This window comes from Branchiostoma floridae, chromosome 4, assembly GCF_000003815.2.
Source record: "Branchiostoma floridae strain S238N-H82 chromosome 4, Bfl_VNyyK, whole genome shotgun sequence".
NCBI lineage: Eukaryota > Metazoa > Chordata > Leptocardii > Amphioxiformes > Branchiostomatidae > Branchiostoma > Branchiostoma floridae.
Window position 1 is genome coordinate 11866650 of NC_049982.1, and position 16447 is coordinate 11883096.

A 16447-nucleotide genomic window follows, 5' to 3' on the forward strand; every position below is an offset into this window, starting at 1 on the left:
CATGATGTGTTTATTGTGTGTGTTATTACTAACGGGTGTGTGCCCATGCTTCCTGGTTACCGCTAGTGTGAATTATGAATACCGAACACTTACACACACAAACACATGACGTTAGGAGGTGACCTTCTTGCTTTTATGTCACATGAGACGACTAGCTAATGAGCTACGAGTCAGGGAGTTTCTATTGTCGCCCCTTTGTTTGTTTCCAGGCTGGCCCATCTCAGTGTCATAGCACTGTGGGGCCATGGAACATGTAAATAACATATAACATAAATGAACTCAAAGCAGTCAGAAAGAAATACTACTGGCATGACTGGCGGACGCTGCTGCATTATAAGCCACTCTTTGCTGGGAGGCATTCACTGGTGAACGAAGGCAAAATGCACAGTGAAACACGGAATATTTCACCACTATGCAACTGAATCGGCAAAACATTGCACATAATCTGTCTATATCAGTATCTATATAGCCGGTATAACCGCCCTTCGGCGTAACACACCAGCTACACCACACAAAATGGTGACTGTAACATGATCTTCGTACCTGTGCAATACATCGGCGTACATTACGAACTTTCTGGCACAGGACTTAGTTTCGATGAGGTGCCTTCTGGCACAGGACTTAGTTTCGATGAGGTGGCCTGGTTTCTATACGGTATTAATTTTCTAACCAATCAGCAACGGCTGTTGTTGTGAAACCTTCGGAAAAAACGACTTTGAACTAGAGTTCCACGACCCCATACCTTCGCCAAATGATTCTATCTTTTACAACTGCTTTGTTAATTTTTTGTCATTAATTATTCAAATAAGGTTCTCATTTGCACAAATTATATAACTTGATCATCTCCTCCACCAAACAACAGACGTACGCAATCTATGTTAAGAAAGAAGGCTTTTATCGCCTTCTCTGATAATTTATGCAAATTAGGACCTCATTTGCATAATTAATGGTTAATGATGCTCACCTGTACATAGTAGTAAAATCATTCTTTATTTTGATTGATTGATTGATTTTATTTTGCACTTTAAAAACAATCATAAATACAGCAAATTAAAGAAAACAACAGAACGTGCAAGGGGAGAGAAAAAGCCGTGTGGCTTATACAACCTCTACCCCCTTCAAAATTTACAAATCATAATGCTATTAAATGAATATGAAGACCATACATCAAACCATAATAAATCAAATGAAACCCAGTGATCATCATGACGCAACAAATGATCTAGCTAAAAAAACTGAAGCAGACAAAACTGAACATGATCTACAGATCATAAAGAAATAAGTCAAAATCATAGAATTAACCTGCTAGCAAATACCGAATGAAAGCAAATACAGAAAATCAAAGCAAGGGATGCAACAAACAGGCACCAAGTACATGGTATAATACTTAAAAATAACTGAACATAATATAATCAAGAAGCAAGGGAACAAATAAATCAGGAGCAGATAGTTGGCTTCTCTATGAGGTTGTTTTTTATGCTTTTCTTGAAAACGGAAAGCGACTGACAATTTCTGTTGGAAAGACTTAGAGTGTTCCATATGGATGGGCCCCTAAACAATATAGTGAATTGTGTTCGGTTAGATTTTGTTTTAATAGGTCTAAGTCTGTTTTGCTGCCTCGTACTGTGATCGTGAATATCTGAGTTGTACTTGAATATGTCTTTATATAGGACTGGTAAAGAGGGACTGTTGTGAATAACTTTATGGACGAAAATGGCTGACTGTAATTTGTTTATATCATATACTGTCAAGATTTTCAGATTGTGAAACAAAGCTGCTGAGTTTGCTATAAATGAGGCATTTGAAGCAATTCTAACAAAACGTTTTTGTAGCAGGTGCAGAGGTTTTATTGAGGTAGTGTAAGTACTAGCCCAGATGATATTACAATATGTTAAGTAGGGGTATATCAAGCTGTGGTAAAGAGTCATAAATATTTTACGAGATAGACAATTTGCAACTTTTCTTATGATACCAATATTCTTAGAAATTTTCTTGCAAATAATGTCAATGTGAAATTTCCACGTGAGTTTTTCATCTATAACGACTCCTAGAAACCGTGCATTACTTACATGTTTAATGGGTTTATTCTCTATGTATATCTTAGCCATTTCTTTACTGTATTTTTTATTTCTTCCTGTGAAAATTATGAAATTTGTTTTGTCTATATTTAGGGACAGCTTATTTGACTTAAACCATTGATTTAATTTGCAAAGTTCGTCATTTATTGTTGAAATAAGTGTATCAAAATTTTTATGCGAAATAAAAAGATTGGGTCGTCGGCAAATAGTAAAGCGAAAAATTTCTCTGATATCATGGGTAGGTCGTTTACATAAATCAAAAATAAAAGAGGTCCTAGTATGGAGCCTTGCGGGACACCACATGTTACAAATTTCTGGGACGAGACAAAACTGTTATTAGAAACATACTGCGTTCTCTCTGACAGATAATCTTTCAACCACTGAAGGACAGAGCCTTTGAAACCATATGAGTTGAGTTTGCCAAGTAATATGTTGTGATCGACTGTATCAAACGCTTTAGAAAGGTCTAGGAATATTCCAATTGTGAATTCTTTATTTTCCAGGGCTGACGTAATTTTGTCTATGAGTTGTAGAAGGGGCATATAAGTTGAATAGTTTTTCCGGAAGCCATATTGGTGTGCATATAGAATATTGTTATCATCTAGGTGCTTTAGAATTCTTTTGTATACTACTTTTTCTAAGATTTTTGAAAATACAGGTAATATAGATATGGGGCGATAGTTTGTGAACAGACAGGGATTTCCAGATTTGTAAAGAGGGATGACCTTGGCTACTTTTAAATCAGAGGGTACTTTGCCGGTTTCAATGGAAGTTTTAAAGACATATGTAATGGGTTCTACAATTTCTGAAGCCACCTGTTTCAATAGTGAGGCCTTGATTTCATCCTTTCCAGGTGCTGCATTTTTTAGATTAAGAATTATGTCAAGAATTTCCGCTGTGCTGGGCGCATCGAACAAACTGATGGCGGGATATTCATTTTGCAGGTAGGATAAGGGTGAATGGTCAGTCTTGTCGATTTTGTTTGCCAAAGAAGGGCCAATATTCACAAAAAAATCATTAAATTTGTCGACTATGTTTTGTTGATTAGTTATCTCGTCTTCTCCATCCATAAACTTTGAGGGAAGGGTAGCACTTGCCTTTTTTCTGTTAAGTAGTTCATTTATAAGTTTCCAAGTATTGCGTATATCGTTTGACACAGTTGTAAACCTATCCTGATAATATTGCCTCTTAGACGTGCGAATCAAACCATTAAATTTATTCCTATAAGTTTTGTATTTTTGTAAAGTTGTTGGTGTGGGGTTCTTTAAATACTTCCTGTAGAGCTTGTTTTTCACATTAGAGGACTTGCGTAATCCCTTTGTAAACCAGCCTTTGTTGTTACTCTCCAGGTTCTTTTTTGTTGAGATAGTTTTTAAAGGGAAGCATTTTTCAAAATGAGTATTGAAAATCTTTACAAAATTACAGTAACAAGCGTTTGCGTCAGTGTTATTATAGACAGATTCCCAATTTTCTTTAGATAAGAGAGATTTAAATTCGTTGATATTTTTTTTATCGAAATTTCTGTAGCAACGGCGTTGACCTATTGTTTCTCCTTGTTTTTTACTGAATTCAAAATCTGTTATACAAAATACCGGTAAGTGGTCTGATATGTCTGTAACAAGAAGACCTGCTGAATGAGGATTTGTCATAGAGTTTGTCATAATGTTGTCTATCAAAGAAGCTGATCTATTCGTTATTCTGGAGGGCTTAGTTATCATAGGGTAGAATGTGCACGAGTACATTGTGTTCAGAAAATCTGTGGTTAAAGAGTGACTTTCATGTTTGAGAAGATCTATATTAAAGTCACCGAAAATATAACAAGTTTTGCCTTCTTTGTTAATCATATCTAACGATGTTGTAATATTGCTTATAAAATTTTTAATATGAGTATTTGGTGGTCTGTATATGCAACCTAATATAATTCCTTTTCCCGTTGTATGAGAGGCTGGTGATATTTCTATGAATAGGGATTCAACCATGTCTTCTTCTGACTGGATGCAAAGGTCATTTCTTTCAATGAACTCGAAACTTTGATGTATTAAGATCGATACTCCACCACCTGTTTTGTTAGATCTACAACGGTGCAAAGAAGCAAAATTCGGCATGTCATTATTCATAGTAAAGACAGGTACACAGAGCCCAGGACACGATGGTCATTGCTGGCCATACATGCAGGGGGACATAAGACATAGGACATAACATAAATAGTATTGCACATTGTGGGTATTGCTTATCATTACTTTAAAAACATTGTATTCAGTTTAGTTCGGTTTTAATTTGTCTAAAGTTGATTTAAAATCACAACATTTCAGTCGTCAATAATGTCAATATAAATGCTCTACATTTCTCAGCCTTGTGGGTTTCTACATACACAATAGCGTTTCTGACTCCCAATACGGTTCGTGGCGTGAGTTCCAAATAGCGTATGACGACAACAAGGCAATGCGGCTTATATCAGTGAACAGAGTCTTCGGTGGTTTAGCTTTAACTATTTTGAACAGTGTTCTAAGCCTGGTCTTGTTCTCTGGCGTGACGAGTCCCCTTGATCCGACTTCAAAGCAGGTTAGTGTAGCGGAAATGCCTGCAGTTTTTAAATCTGCTGCTAGGGCGCTGTATTACATAAGTAAGGGGTTTCCGTCATTTACCACAATGACATTATAGCATTTTCTCATTAATTATGCAAATTATGTCTTTATTTTGCATAATATATATCTGCCAATATTCTTCTCTTTCTCAGTTATGAATGTGGCATATTGCAATGGTCCTATAATTGAATTTAGCGTGTTTAGACGATTTCCTAATTGATTATGCAAATTAAATTCCAATTTGCATAGTTAATATGTAATTATATGAGGCATCACTTAAGCTATCTACATACCAAAAATCATGACAATCCGTCAATCCCTTCTTGAGTTATTCCCTTTCAAAGGCTGACAATAAACCTGCCCTGCAGTTCCGAAACAAGCCGTTAGGGGGCCCAAAACTTATACCACTTACTCTCGGCGTCAAGAGCTGTCTACCACTCAAAAATCCTAGCCGCAGCATGTCCAGAACTCGAGATATCAAACCAGGAAGTTTTGCTGCAGTACCGTAACAGGCCGCTAGAGAGCCCAAAATCTAATCGTTTCCAGGTCTTATCAAGACCTACCCACAGACCGAATATCAATACAATCCATCCAGGCATTCTCGAGTTATGCTGGTCTTCTACACACACACACACATACACCCCCACATACAAACGCTACCCAAAATATAACCTTCTTGGCGAAGGTAATGACAATGTTAAGTGTCAGGTGCGACAGGTGTAACCAATCAGCAACTGCTGTTGTTGTTGTGACGCCCTCGGAAAAACCCGACCATGAATAGGCCATACGTAATGCTACAGTTCCGGGTAGTATATAAACGCCGTCACCGCACATATATTCCCCACACTTACTCTTAGTGCTAAGGCTGACAACAGAAAGTCCTGCCAACTGTGTGAAAGCGAGTCGAAGCTGTTCCCCTTTGAACAGGTGCCAAGCAGAAAACAGGTACATGTATTTCTTTCTCATATTTGCAATTTCAATTTTAAGATGCAACCAATATCATCACCCCTCTCTTATTTCCACGTGCAGTTTTTCAACTTTCTCTTAAAAGAGAGTAACAAAATGTGTATTTCAGACCAAGCAAAATCGAAGATGTCCGACCGCGAGGCCAAGGCTAATTTGGACAACAAGTCCAACCAGGATAATCCCAACAACGAACTGTACCAGGGGCACGAGAAGGTGAGCCATTAACAGCTAGCTGTGATTCTGTCTTCACGGTAAACGTCAGAATGAAAAACGTTAAATGTGAATGAATTGGGAAATAGTTCCTGGTATGATTGTACTACCTATTCCAGAAGGAGATTTTGAATTCGTTTTTAAAGCAAACCTTTGTTTCCTTGTTGATGGAGGTGATAACCTGACTTGCAATATTGAATGGTCGTTAATCTTAACATTACACGATCAACAAACTTGTTCCTGTTCCTATTTTTCGCCGCTTGTACCCAAGTATGAACTTGTATTTTGCAGGGCTACAGCGGAACTGGAACCAAGCCCGACCTGGACAACCACTCCAACCAGCTCAACCCCAACAACGAACGTTACCAGGAGCCCAAGAAGAAATGAAGGGCTTCTGTATAATCTCCAAGCAGATCTTACGGTAGCATAAGATAGTATCAAATGCTGGCAGAGGAGTGAAGCCGGCCTAGGAGTGTTACGCTCCGATGTCCGTTTGACTCCCTTTGGCCGGCTATACTCCTTGGCCATCTTTGCTACTACTAGTATCTTATGGTACCGTAGGATTTGCTTGGAAACTAGGTAGTTCGAGTCCTGGTAACGCCCCCTGCTGGCTTTACACCGGACTGCTGACGGAACTAAATCTGAACTGGTGGACTGCTGAACTGTTTGATTGCTGGGCTGCTGAACTAAATCTGCACTAAATATAAACTACTGAACAGTTGAACTAAATCTAAAGTAGCATAGATTGTTTTAGGCTAAATTTCACGTCGCAAGAACATTGTTTAAAGAGTCTACTGTTAGCTCCAGGAAAAAGTTAACACCAGCAATGCAACATACATGTAGTTGCCATTTGACTACAGATGTGCCGTGCCCATGTTTTGCTTCGGCTATTGTCCTACAAAGTACTTGAGCGTGACGTGCTGTATATGTGTAACCACCTCGATTTCACGACTTACTAGCATTGCATAGCTATCGATTACAATCTCAACAGGGCATGCGTTGCACACTACCAAGAGCAAATTTCAAAGTGAGCATATCAACAAGAACTGACAATGTAATAATAAATTGTTTTTGTTCAGAAATATTTAATGTGTGCTAAGAATCTTACATTTCCAATCCAACTAATAAGCGAAAGACATTTGCGTGCCGAAAACTGTACGAGTTGTACTCTTCTTCATGATTTCCTTATGGCGTTGAATACATGAAAACTTACTTGAGCAGGGAAAAACATCGGATGATCCCGTGATACATTTATTCTGTATTCTTTTACTTACCTGTAATTTATATGCTGTTGCTCACCAGTGAACACCTACAAAACGAACAGAGACATGAGACGTGACTATAACTTGATACTCGTTCCTTGTTTACATTTGGACACGACCCAAGTAGTTCCGATGAGATGTAACCGCCGGAAATACCCGACTATGAATAGGCCACGCGAAATACATAACATACACATACATAGTCATACTCTTATTAAGTTGTAGCATGAACAAAATTTCCAGTACATTATATCACTCTTCATTACAGTCAACATTACGTCGCTACCACATAGTCCAATCTCTGATTCAATAAAGTTCTTAAGGTATCTCGGTCGGCTAAATTGGCATTTTGACCTTCCACTGTTTTCTTATTAATAAATTAAGAAAGAATGGAGCCGTAACGAATATTGATAGATGGGCATTAGAGAATTCTAAATCTGATTTTTTGGGGGCCGATATGATGACGTCATCATTTTTATTACCTCTGATATTATTTTTTTCTATGACAAAATACAGCACTTTGGTACATACCACTGTAATGAAACTTCGTTTTTCGTTGCATAATGATGGAAGCTACAATCGTAGTGTTGCGCAAATTGCTATCTACTACTGATCTGTAGTAATTAGAAAATGTTTGTTTTCATCTAATTAAAAAAATTTACTTCTTAATAACTGCAGATCGTTAGTAGATATCAATTTGCGCAACACTACGATTGTAGCTTCCATCATTATGCAACGAAAAACGAAGTTTCATTACAGTGGTATGTACCAAAGTGCTGTATTTTGTCATAGAAAAAAATAATATCAGAGATAATAAAAATGATGACGTCATCAATTCGGCCCCCAAAAAATCAGACTTAGAATTCTCTAATGCACATCTATCAACATTCGTTACGGCTCCATTCTTTCTTAATTCATTAATAAGAAAACAATGGAAGGTCAAAATGCCAATTTAGCCGACCGAGATACCTTAAGCGTAAAAGTACGGATGGCCCCTTCCCCTCTTTGCTTCTGGGGTCCAAAGGAGCCGTTTACCGGCTGGGTCTTCGTGTCGAGTAACATGTCCAGCAAGGCTTATCCGGCGTCGCCTGACTTCAGTAGAGATAGGGTACAGACAGGTCTTTGTTTGTTGTGAGTTCCCACCAAGGTTTGTTAGATATACAACAGTAGCATCCTGGTGAAGGAACCGTCCAGTTTCCACGTTTTGATCGAAAGTAAAACTGAGATATACAGTCAAACCTGTATAAGGGGCCACCTCTACAGAGGGGCCACCTGTCCATAGTGGCCACTTTTTGTCGGTCCCTTGGGTATTTTATCAACAAGTTACCACCTCTATACAGAGGCCACCTGTCTATAGTGGCCAAATGTGTCCGGTCCCTTGAGTGGCCGCTATAGACAGGTTTGACTGTACTCGCTTGATATAGTGATAAAGTCACACTTTGTTTTTTCTCTTAACACACTCTACTGTTCACAAACGCACACACACACACACACACACACACACACACACATACACACACATACACACACATACACACACACACACGCACACATACGCACGTATCACACACACACAAAGGCACGCACGCACACACGCACGCACACATAAACAAACACATACACACACAGAGACACACATACAAACACCGTCGACAAGTTGTAACGATGTACAGGGTGTTGATATTCTGTAATCTGTACCCATAGAATACTTTTTGGCATACCTAAGTTGTCGAACCTCCCCTAGTGTTTTGAGTGAGTGTTTTAGGATTGATACAGCAGTATCAAGGTATCATTGAAGTGCGGGATTTATACATTGAACTACTCTCCAAGCAGATGTTATTAGGCTCTCCGACTGGTTTTGGACGTTGAAGACGTTTTATTGGAGTTTCTATTTTGTCAAGTTTTCTTTTGTCTGGTTGACATACTAAGTAATCATAACCTGACAATATAGAAAGACCGATAAAACGCATTAGAAAAACAGCCGGAGTTGCTTTCCTCTACTAGGAAAGTAACTTTGAACTAATCATCGATCAGCATTACTTCTATTCGAAACATTATTCAGACGACGTGCAATGGGGTAGTTCCCCTCACAATTTTAAATGGATTGCGCACAAGGGAAAAACCAGATTGTACCCGGGCAAGTCTGGAATTGAACCTGTTTACGGCGCTTTGAGTTGATCATCCGATTTATCACGACCAATAAAGCTTGGGATTGTAAATAGTCACGTGTATATACATTGGCCAATCAGCGATGTTAACGAATACGTATATATGATCGAGATTTTGCCAGGTATCGGCACCTGCTATCCGAGCTGCACAGCACTGTTTTTCCTGCGATTGCAAAAAGGCCTCCGTCGGTGAACCAGCGTCAGGTATGGCTTGAAGTTGTTGTTTCTTATGTTGTTGTAACTTTAATATTGATCTGCCTCGTAGCTCAAAACATTACTCCATGTAGTTTCGGACGATGTTTTGCAAGTTTAGGCGGCAATTGTAATGCCACGTATGTACATGTACCACTTATTGATCTATTGACGGAAAAGTACCATACTGCCATTAAAATTGTTGGCAAAATTTAGGCGTCAAAGCGCTGTTTTTTTGGTTTTAACAGCAAAACCAGCTCTATAGTTATAGTGACATATTTTCGTCAAAAATTCCGGCAAAATTAAGAACAAATCTCAGCTTTCGGTTAGTTAAGTTAATGGTACTTGTTTGTGCATATTTCTTAACATTTTACCAGGAAAAAAATTCCCAAATCTTGCCCTATAGAGTGAATTCTTAAGGCATCTGCTATAATGTGCAATTTTTGGTCATTTACGGATTTCTATTAGATTTAATGAAAATGTTACCTTACCAGAAACAGCCAACGCCCTGTTGAATAAACAGAGCAAAATGTGTACAACAAAAATGTGTGTGCGGGAAGGGGGTGTTGGTAGGGAAACGTCCAGCTACACGCGCATTACCCACTAGAGAATACGCTTTGACATGTTTGAGAGGTTCAGTTTGTGTCGTTTTAGCTCTAAACTAAACCGGTGGAAAATCCCGCCTGGGTGTAACTTCAAGTTACTCTTTTTGCACCTACTAAGTCTGTGAAGAAAGGGGAATATCCCTTCCAGTCAGGGCTTTTCGTCAATTCAGTGTAGAAATGAATATTAGTTTTTTTTCTATTCCATATCGAAGCGAACGTAGTCTAGTTTGATATAGCGAGTAATTGTGTCGCTAAATACGTCTGATTCTGTTAATTTTTGGTTACTTGTTGTTTCCTCCTGGCTTAAGCTTGTTGCTAGGATGTAACGTTGCATTGTGGGTCGATGACGTCAATGGCTGAAGGCAAGGCAACGGGGAATGTCATTGCTCACTGGGAACTTTGTAAACCTGAAATACAAGTCCGGGCAGGCAGGCTTGCATGACTAGAATTTGATGCACCATCAATATGCACTCCGTCTTAGTAGTTTAAGTGTCGGAGCACCATGCAAATTCAGCTATGAGAACAGGCTGGAACTTTCTTGCGAGGCTAAAAGAGTGCGCTTTCCACACACAAAAAAAAAGAATTTTCCTCACACGTTGGCGCTAAATGTAACCCTATCATACAAAGCTGGACAGTTCTATTTTTGCACTTTTCTGTCGTGAAGCATGCACGCTCAGTTTAGCTGTAAGTCAAGACTACACGGCACATATATTTCCGCTCGCTCAAAATAATGTAATGCATTCTATCCTATATATATCGATAAATTCAAGTGCATTCTAGAAGACGACAACCATTATTGTGTACAGACAAATCTATACATCATATTTAGACTTAAGGATCAGTAGTATAAAAAAAACGTTAAACTCATAATGTTGATTTATTCATACGTGTGCGTAGGTCAGTTCAATTGTATTGTCTTACTTGTTTGTGTGTATACTTGAAGAAGACTGTATGGATGTGTACTTTTGTTGTGTCAATAAAGATTTTTTGGAGGTTTGATCCATCATTGGTAGCTAGGTGGCGGGGAATCCCAGTGGTAACTGGGAACATTGCAAGTGGGTAATGCAACTCAGTATCGTCATCTGCGCATACACGTTCGCAACTTTTGTTCACACTTTTAGCTACTGTTTTTAGAAACTACTGCACAGTAATGTTTTATATCTGGTTATATTATACAGTACGGACCAGAGCTCCAGACACCATGCCTAACCCTGACGATAAAGACAAAGGGTCAGGACAGGAGAAAGAGAAGGACAAGGTAAACATTACCCAACTATTCAATCAGTATACCGACCGTTTTAATTCTTGTTGCTAAAACCGTGAAGGGTGGACCATACAGACGTATTATGCGTTTATCAGCACAAATGGAATCCCCTCCACGTGTACTTTGAGCACTAAAAGTGGGACATTGGGGGATTTCTAAGCTCCTACTTTTATTGTGCTGATATTGCATTGTATCACAACCATTATTGTCATTACCAAAACCCATAATATCATGAGTATGCCCTCCCCCATTACGTGCGTTCTTGCTAAGCTTATCCCTCTCTGTCATAGGGTACCGACACAAACCCTACAGATCCCAAACCGGATCCACCGAGGGACAGGAACCCGATGTAGCGCTCCTGCTCCTACACGTCAAGTTCCATGCATCTCGTAATAACTGGTATCATCTAAGTGGCCTGGCTGATAATCAAGGATGAGACACACAACGTGACCATTATGTAGTCAAGATGCCATAACGAGAACTGTCAGAGCAAACTTACAGCATATACATGTATCTACGTTAGATCAGCGGTGGTCAAACCAACATCTGTGTTATTTCTTAACTCGCTACATGAGAACACAACACCAGCCTTAAAAAATAACGTTATACATAGTATAAAAAACTCTAGACTCTAGACTGTTTGTAACAGGATCAGGATGGTCACCCTTCACTAGTAACATCATTATAAATGTAGCAACTTTTATGATGCTAGAATAAAGACATGGACTTCCTTCTGTCTCGAGACCCCTGTATTCATTTCTAAAACCTTATGTTAGCCTCGTGTCGTGTCCCACAATACACAAACAGATGAGGAATCAGATTCACACTATGAGAACACTCCATTTCCAGACCGGTAATGCCAAGCGTTTGTAACTTCACCCTTTCTACTCTTGTTCAGTAAGCCTTATAAGCGTATATTAGTTTATGGTGTATTGATGTAAACTCAGATCCGTTGCAAGCCAATGTTGAGTCATTCTGAAACTTGTAACCAATCAAATGAGATTTCACCAGCTTAGTTCTTCCGATCCGTTGCAGATTAAAGTCTATAGCGTACTGTGAAGGCCAATCACTTTCGACAGGACATGCGTTACATCCTACTAATGGTATATTTCTAAGTGAATATAGCAACAAACATTGACATTATAACGAAGCATGCATATTCCTTTTTTTTTTACAAAGATCATGTGATCATGTGATGGTTAGCAAACATCTACATGTATACAAAACGACCACAAACGTAAAATGCGAGCTTACTTTTATGTCACATGAGACGGCTAGCTAATGAGTTACGAGTCAGGGAGTTTCCCTTCTCGGTCCTTTGTTTGTTTGTTTCTGCTTTATACAGCTAGGGAGGTCCATATCATTGCTACTTCTTTTCTGTTGGCCCTTGAAAATACACATAACATATAACATGAATATATACATGGCATCTCAACAAACTATACAAATGGAAAACGTGGCGGATCAATCCTAACTCAATGCCTATTCGTAAGCTGAGGTCGTAAGGTGAGGTCAGAGGTCAATCATATTTCAAATCGTACGCTTAGATGTTTGTGGCTGCTTTCATCGTCTAAGGAAGTTCATTGCACTTCAGTGGCTGACCTTACACCCATTTGCGTGTCACCTTGCGTGCAAAGGCACGGAAATGAATACATTATACGCTTTGCACTTATATATCCTTTGACTTCAACGTTTATAAGGCAGCCTCTGTAATATGCTGAGCAGGGCCAGCATATTACAGAGGCTGCCCACGACCAGGTTCACGCACAATTATATTGTACCTCCTCCCCCAGCGGGTAGAGGACCTGCCACACTCATGGAATAGTTCTTACCAAATGAGATAATTATGAACATCTGAATTTGAATCTCTTACTAGTACTTCCAAGGCGCAAGTTACCTCATAACTTGGAATGAGGTTATTCCCCTCGTGTATTTAGATGTATTGTGCACAGGGGGAAGCCAGATTTTACCAAGGCAAGTCTCAACTTGATCGAGTGTTCGTGCTTTGAAAGTTTTTATAAACCAACCAGCAGATCTTATCTTCGATCACGTGCATGTCCTAACCAATCATTGATCTTCACACCAATGATTATAGCTTCATGTATGAGGGAGAGCGGTATCTGTTGTCAGGTAACGGCACCTGTTGTGGACTTGTGCTGCGCAGTTAAGAAAAAGTTTCCTTCGGTGAACCAGCAACGTCAGGTAAATCTTATATTCTTGACACTTTCAGACTTTGTCACCAGGTTCTTGCGTTGCTGTAACTTTTCTTTCAATCTCAATACTTTACAATGAGTGGTTTTAGAACATGGTTTTTGACCCCTAAGGAAGTATCAGTGACGAAAAAAGTACCAAAATGTTATCCTGTCAAAAGTACGACCGGTGGCGGGTCTTTTTCATGCAATAATATGACCCGTGTTGGATTCTTGAAGTGGGATTTCTGTCGCTAGGTTCGTAACATTTGGAGGTACAAATCTCCTCCTGTCCTAAATCTGGTAGATACAAATAGCGTAAACTTTCTAATAACTACATGTTGTGCTATGCACATGCCCTCAGAATTTATAAGAACAACTGAGTCTAAAGTCTGCGCCTTTTAAAGTACGTTAGAAGCAAGTTTCGCTAAAACTTGACAAGTGCGAGTGGAAAATCCCGCATGATCGATATCAAACTTGCAGTTCCTCTTTTCTGCTCCGTCGGTGTTCATAGTGAAGGCATCTAGACTTTTACTTTACATGACGTGACTTCGTGGCGAGAGTAAAGAAATAACCACGGAATATCATACTCCATGGTGAAGAGAATTAATTTACTTGATGTCACGGGTGATCTCGACGTTAGATTTATTTAATGTCAATTTTTTGTTTGCTTTTGTTCACTTGTTGCTAAGTTATAACAATACATAGTGCGTGCGCGGTGATGTAATGGGCACTCCCATTACTAATTGGGAAATTTCATAGTGTAATGGGGAGTCCCATTACTAACTGGGAAATTTGAAAGTGTAATGGGGAGTCCCATTACTAACTGGGAAATTTGAAAGTGTAATGGGGAGTCCCATTACTAACTGGGAAATTTGAAAGTGTAATGGGGAGTCCCATTACTAACTGGGAAATTTGTAAGTGCGCAGTACGAATTTATGCACGGCTGGAATCTTATGCGCCATCAATATTGTGTGATTTCTTGTCGTTATATTTGACTATCATTGTTAGTTGTAACAGTTTAAACTAATCTATACATGCATCATATAATTGTATACAATTTTCAAAGACCATAGAATGAGAAAAAAATAAAAAACCAATAAATAAATAAATAGAATGAGAGCAATGAGACTTTTTACCTAAGATATCGCTTTCTTGTGGATATCGAACCGTCATGCAATTCCATACTAAAACGAAGACATAATGCGTGGTGATTTTCAATACTGTAGAGGACTTATCACAATTCTAAGATCCTAAGAACGTACAAGTGCAGGCCTCGCTTCCGTTAGAATTTGTGTTCGTACCGTACGACGCTATCATCGTGGTGCGTATATGGAAAGCCCCACTTCAGTATCGGGTAAAGTTGCAGTTCCTGTTTTTCTGTACTGAACAATAGTAAATATAGATATGGCAATATCTTTTCGATTCTTATGACAAATGTACAAGCAAGTATTCTATTTTGTCGTTGTGAGTCAAATTGGAAATATTATATTGTGGTACCGTTATTTGTGCTAGCCGTTTTGTTCAAGTTCGTTCTTTGTTTGTTTGTTTATCCGCAAAGTTGTTCTTGTTGCCAGGGTGTAAGGGTTAGGCCGTTCTTGGGCTGAATCAGTGATTGACAGCAGGCAGCGGCAAATGTGTAGACTGGTACATTGTCTCCATGCGCATGCGTGTAAATGAAGACGACATGGTACATTTATGTTGAAAGCGGGACTACATTCAAATGCCATCAGAGTATATGGCAAGCATTGCACAATGCCAGCTGGACTCATGGCCAGTAGTATATACCAAAGTCCTCTGCTTCACACAGAACCTCCTATATTGAGGCACTGTAAAGTAATGGCATAATAAAAGCCCTTATGATTAAATGGATATCCATAGAAACTCACAAACGGAGAAAGCTCACCTGTGTTGTTAGTAATCATAGTACAATGCTAAACCTTCTTCAAACACAATCGAATCTTCAACGACCACTGTGGCTGTCTCCAGGATCAATGATGACAGATCACAAACGGTTTTATATCTTTGCAGGTGGTGGCCTCTAAATATCATTAGGTGATGGGGAACATATTTGGGTAAGAAAGAAGCCCGGCCTGAAATCAGAACTTTATGGTTCACGTCGGTGCTCTCGGTTGTGAAACCTTCGTATATCATATTGTAATTTGTATACTGCTGATTTAAAACATTACAGGGAAAGTGTCAAAGACGACCTCCTGGCTTTGTCCATACAAGGAGGTTGAAAAAAAACCCTCCTTGGTCCATATGCATGTTTTTGACCCTCTCGCTCATTGATTTCAAAAGGCCATGACCTGTAAAGAATTGACTACAAATAATTGAACTAGTCCTACAAGGCGCCATAATAAAATGCAGGTTTTCTAGTGAGACCGAAAGGGTTTTCATGCACCGTTGTGCTGTTATGGTGAAGTTGGTTTTGTATATTTTGAGCTAAAACTTGACTTTAACATGTATTTCATTTGTAATTCCACTCACATATGAAAGTGATATTTACTATTTGTTTACATCTTACAGAAAATCAGACAGCATGTCCGACCCAAACCCGAACACTAACACTGGGGGCACAAAGCCGAAGCCAGGCCAGGGCCAAGAGGTACAAACATGACGTTTTGATCATGTTAAAATCGATAGAATGATGTTTCCGAATGATATCTTACATTGCTGTACCGCGAGTTGTTCATACCATAAAAGATGCAACGTCTTTGTCTGGCATGAATACCGCATAAGCTTAAGGAGAGAAGGCTTGCTTTTGTTTCTTGATTTGGCATATATAGATCAAACGTCATCGTTTGATCATAGTCAATTGGGATGGGTAATGTTTTCCTTTGTGACTATTTCTTTTGAGGTACACTATTCTAGTGTCAAGAATTATCACACCAGATGCACTCAATCCATGATGTCATATGTCATATA

General features: G+C 39.0%; 2 long non-coding RNA genes across 2 annotated transcripts; both read left to right on the forward strand.

The window, feature by feature from the left end:
* Window positions 1–5419: 5419 nt before the first annotated feature.
* On the forward strand, window positions 5420–7069 carry LOC118414263. Its single transcript, XR_004830929.1, has 3 exons — window positions 5420–5608; window positions 5739–5842; window positions 6131–7069. It is a non-coding gene; the product is annotated as an uncharacterized LOC118414263 (long non-coding RNA).
* Window positions 7070–9354: 2285 nt separating this feature from the next.
* On the forward strand, window positions 9355–12066 carry LOC118414238. Its single transcript, XR_004830925.1, has 3 exons — window positions 9355–9473; window positions 11245–11324; window positions 11621–12066. It is a non-coding gene; the product is annotated as an uncharacterized LOC118414238 (long non-coding RNA).
* Window positions 12067–16447: the final 4381 nt, after the last annotated feature.